Source organism: Bos indicus x Bos taurus, unplaced genomic scaffold (genome assembly GCF_003369695.1).
Source record: "Bos indicus x Bos taurus breed Angus x Brahman F1 hybrid unplaced genomic scaffold, Bos_hybrid_MaternalHap_v2.0 tig00002116_arrow_arrow_obj, whole genome shotgun sequence".
Taxonomy (NCBI): Eukaryota; Metazoa; Chordata; class Mammalia; order Artiodactyla; family Bovidae; genus Bos; species Bos indicus x Bos taurus.
This window is the reverse complement of record NW_020867499.1, coordinates 4,078-9,845: the sequence shown is the minus strand read 5'-3', so window position 1 is coordinate 9,845 and position 5,768 is coordinate 4,078.

Here is a 5,768-nt window from a genome sequence, read left to right as displayed (position 1 = left end):
TCATTTCTTTTTTAAAAAACAAGTGAGGATGCCAAGCAACAGTGGACAAGGCATGATCAACTTGCATCTGTTTCTGGCCTATTTCCAGAAAATCATTTAATTATAATATTAATAAAAAGAACCCCTGCTGACTGTGCCATCAGCACACCACCCTCTATCTTGTAATGTAAGGTGACACCAATTATTGCAATTTTCATGAAGCAGTAAAGGAAAATATTAACTTTGCATCTTTATTATTGAAACACGTCATTACTAAACTTACACCAAACAGCCTTCATTGGTGTGCATGTCTGTCACCTAAATTTTACCTAATCAAAATGAATGACAAAGAGAAACTAAAACTGAAAGTGAGCACAAGCTAAGGGACCACATCTAAAGCCCAGCCCTGTCACATCAATTATACTACCACAATACTTGAAATGACAACAAAATTACAACCAGCAAGGCAGTTGCTCCACGTATTCTCTTCTAGTCAGATACCTTTTACTTCTTGTGACTATAAAAAACTTTATACCTTGTCTGATGGCCTTAAGTGTCCAAACCACTCTCAAGAATAAGAGGCACAATACAAGAAAACCAAGGTCATCTATGCTTTAAGTTAGGAACATGGTAAAGAATAATATAGTTCTAAGTTCAAAGTAAACAAATAACGATAGGTATTCTCTTTTTGCTGGGTGGATTCAACATTTTTGTAGAGAAAAACTTCAAATCCTTACATGATACAAATCATCAATTAGCTCTTATATAGTAAGAGATTTAACAAGAATCACCTATTATCTGAATGCTTTTCTCTGTTCCTTATCATGGATTTGAAAGAACTTGTTAAAGGTTTTAAATGTTGTTAAGTTTTATACAAAGAACCTGGGATCTCAAGACACATGTCTCTTTAAAGAACGTAAATCAATCACCTAGAGAATAAACTCAATACGTTCTTCATATAAAAATATCTTAAAGCAGGATACAATAGTATTTCTAGGTTTGCATTTCAAAGTGCTAAACAATTGAGATTTATCAATGTTTCAAAAGCTGTTGTCAACTAGACTGTTTCTCATTTGTATAATTATTGTTTGAGGATACTAAGTTAAAAAAAAAATTCCAAAATAAGCAATTGGAATGTAATAAAGTCTGAAACACCAAGGAAGTATATTACTAAATGCTATATACCAAGAACAAGACTGAAAGAAAGAGTCACTCTTTCTGAAAAGCTGCACGAAGGTATGAAAGTACACAAACTTAGCTCAAAGCACTATGACAAGGGACGCAGTCTAAGCCCTCTGTCTATTCCAGCAGCCAGATAAATAAATAAGTAAATAATCAACCTTGCCTTTTGCTTTTATTTCTAACAGTCTGAATTTCCCCAAAGATTCTTCTTGCCTTAAAATAAAACCAAGTATCCCCAGAACATGCATGATTTAAAAGTTTGTGAGAACTTTTTTCTTTTTATACAATAACTGTAATTCAGTCTTAATTTTCACATTTATGTATAAATAAATATGGCCTAGGTTTATACCTCTTGCTTACACTTAATTTTTTAAATATTTTTCATAAAGCAATAATAAAAGTAAGTACTACTATCAAGCATGCATTAATCAGATATTATCAGTTGTTTAAAAAACATATCAAAGTAAAATTTTCTAACATTTTCTACTAAAAAGCACATAAAATAAGATAAAATGTAGGCCAAAGAAGGGAAAAGAGACTATTCTGATAGACAGAAGTACAACTTAAATAAATATAAAATTAAGAATTGATTCCCTAACCAACAGCAGTAAATAATTTAAGAGCAAGGCATCACTTTGGTCCAATTGTTTTTTAAAATAGTTTGATTCCAAATAGATTTCAATACAATTTATAGAAAAAGAAAACTCCTACAAAACTATGAAAATTCCATTATATATCACGATGTATTTTTATATAGAATGCCTTCAAACGAAAGCAGCAAACCAGCTATTTTACAGGAAAAAGTCTCTAATATTTCTCTGGAATATTATAAACAGGTATGAAACTTCATAAAAAGGAAATGGAAATACCAGTTAAATAGATATTGTGACCAGTTAAAAACAATCTGAAATTTAAATTTTTTAATTCTTTTTAAAATTAAGAGAAAAATTCAAGAATTTAATATGCTGTTCCAACCTATGTGAAATTAAATGTTTAGACTGACAATTTCTGACTGACAATATGATAGCCAACAAAAAATGAATAACTACACCAAGATCAAAGGAATTTGCTGCCATCACTATAGCAACTGTCTTAAGGAAACTAACATGTTCAACAACCTGCAGACTAAAATTAGATTTAGCATGCAATAAAAATAAATATGGCGATATAGTCTACATTTTAATTTCTATACAATTTTATAATTGCTTTTTGCACTGTGAGAATAAGTAAGTTTCTCCTTCAGAACAACTATCAAAATAGACTCATTAATGTCCGGTGCGCTAATGAGCAATGGGTGAAGAAGGTGTTAATTATGCCACACTAAGATTCAAGAAAAAGCCCTAGTGAGCACTTGGAGGTGTGTATAAGCTGAAGGCGCTTCTCCATGTTTATGTATTTACAGCATGATGCAACAGAATGACAGCAAAGTGGTCACTCCATGGATGAGGATGGAAATCTTAGATACAATATACTGAACAAAGAACCCCCTAGGATTATTTAAGGTATGGGAGGAGGGAAGGGGCAAAATCCATTTTTTCGAGCTATATGAATTTTCTGAATGGTATTTTTAATCCCTATATACATTAAACCAGTTCAGCCTATGTCATAAGCTTATAAATCCAAAAAGTAATTTAGCCAAAAAACTTTGCCAAAAAACTCTCTCCTTTATATGTACCAACAAAAACTTCCAACCTAAAGTATGACAAATATTTTCAGGAATATGAGGCTAGACTTTTATAATTCCTTTCTGTGGCTACAGTCCTACGCACCACGTTGAATCTCTGTTCACCAGCCTGACCACTTAATTTTTCTGGTACAAGTGCCTTGAGACTTTTCAGAGGTCACTGCAACAGTAGACAGCTTATAACAAAACCATTAGCAGTTTGGCTAGCTTAGGGAAACCTCTTACTTTCCTTTTTGTTTATTATCACTGCATGAATCTGCAGCATATGATAGTTTATAATTTCTCAGGCTTGTTAAATTCATGTTAAAGGTCTGTTTTCTTGTTGAATAAATTTTGTTCATATAATGCTGCCTATTTCATACACTCAGTCTTTAATAGCACCTTTGGTCTATGCGCAACTCACAGATCAAAACAGAGGACTAAAATAGGGGTTGATGATGCTATTTACATGTGTGATTCCTGCTGTCTTCTGTTAGTAGCTTTAATATAATAGAAGACCTTGTCTGTTTGTAATTAACACATCTTTACTGGAGAGATATTTGGAAGTGATTGCTGTGAATATACTGGTTAGTAAAATAAACACAATCACACACCACTTTCTGTTATCAGACAAATTTGTGAATTGTACACATTATACTCCAGATCAACAAACTGTGATATAACAGCCAAGTAGAAGACACATATTTATATAACCCTTTATTTTTCTGAAAATATGTATTCACTCTGACCTTGCAAATATAATTAGCTTGTGGGATGTGCAGATTTCAGTACCATGGTAGCTTTACTAATTGCAACTCTTGGAAATAGATACTAAATATTTGGAAGCTGCCAATACAAAATAAAAACTGCATCTTTTTTGTACATCTGTCTTAGCTTATAAAAGCAAAATAGTTTTAAAAACAATACTGTGTTCCTTATTTTATTCCAAGCACCCCCAAGGGTCAAGGACCTATCATTTCATTTTAAAAATGAATCTGGTTTAGGACACAAAACTATAATTATTTCAGATTCAGTTTAATCCATAATTTTTGGCTTCTTTCATGAGTATAGTACAGTTTAGCCAATATGCTATTTATTTTTAAATTCATGTTTTCATATCAACTACTAGGTCACTGAAAGACTAGACTAAATTTCTAAAGCATCAATCTACAGTTTCCCAATTTGTACATTCAAAGGAGGCGATTTTTTAAGTAAAGCTTATAAAATTAATTTAATACAAAGGTGTCTGAAAGAAAAATGCATAAGTACTTCTGGCAGTAGATACTATAATTCACAATTTCTCTCCTTCTCTCTTTTGTTTTTTCAACAGTAGCTGCATTTGGCATTCCCAACTGCCCTTATTTTGAAGTCAATGACTATAGGAAGTATTTATATATAAAATGAGCCAGGGGAAAAAAGCTGAAAAAAACATTTCAGACCTCAAAATCAATGTCAAACATCAAGAAAAGAAAAGAGTTACAATTCAATTATCAGTTAGGTTACATATTTAAACACATATATAAACCCACCACCATGTGAAGTAGGTCTCTAAATGACTATAAAAATGCTAGGTGTGGAAAGAAAAGCAACACCCCATATCAAATATCCTTTATCACCTAGAAATGACCTGTTATCAACTGCTTAGGTTGTTTCTAGATTCTTTAAAAATTAAGGGTGCCTGTGACCTGGGAAGTACTGCTGGGGTTTGTGACCATTTCGTTACTTCTGCTGCCATGCACTGCCAGACATCTATAAGAGAAAAACATCTTATGTCTCTTGTAAGCCCACAGCATAAAAAATTCAAAGAAATCTTACTTTTTATGCCATTTCCAATGAAAAGCACTAAGAACTAAAACTGACTCATGCCAAATTGCATATCACTGAATTGCTGTGATTTCTTAGTCTCAACTTTGCAACACGGAAATTATTTATAAAACGTCAGTTTTAGTCCTGGAAAAGAAATTCCTGTGTGTATGTACATTTTCTTTCTTCATCCTTGGAGAATTGCTTATTGTAGCTAGAGATTTGTAGTACAACTTCATATATTGGGAGAAAAGGGGGGATGGAGTGTAACTTAGGCATTAATGTACTTTTTTTTGACAAGTGAAGACATGCATCAAAATTCAAACAGTAAAGCCACAGTTCTGAATATATATACTTTAATGAAAACAAATCGATCTCTGGAAACTAGTATGGTGAAAGGTAATTAGACATTTTTAGATTCATGAAACTTTCTAAAAAGAATATAGTTAAGTCACGAAATACAAGTTTAGCAGAATTTTTATAGTCTATGCCTGTACTCAGTATGGTATAGGTATTTAAATGCTTAAGACACTCTGTGGAGTCAGATCCTGCCTAAGTTAGAATTCTGGTTCTATCACCTGAGTTAATTGAGCTAAGTCAACTGCTATTTGACTTTCAATGTCACCACGTGCTCATGAATGATCCATTTGATGATAAATAAAACAATATTTGTGTACCTCTCTGGTGGCTCAGAGGTTAAAGCGTCTGCCTTCAATGCGGGAGACCCGGGTTTGATCCCTGGGTCGGGAAGATCCCCTGGAAAAGGAAAGGGCAACCCACTCCAGTATTCTTGCCTGGAGATCCCATGGACGGAGGAGCCTGGTAGGCTACAGTTCACAGGGTTGGCAAAGAGTCAGACACGACTGAGCGACTTCCACTTTCACTTCCACCACTATGGTTCTTGGTGTTATTAAACTGTGGCAGTCCATGGACTTGCCCAGCTTGGATCTCCTTTTAGTAGAACCTACTGCAGACATAGCTGACTCACAAACTTCAATGCTATACTTTTGGATCCTCTGGGGGTTCCCCAGGACACATCTCCCTAGGGCTATTCCAGTCAATGACTGGGCACACCCAGGGTATTACAAACACAGCCATTCCTACCAAATAAGGGTTCTTCTAAAGGACAACAGTCCCAAGG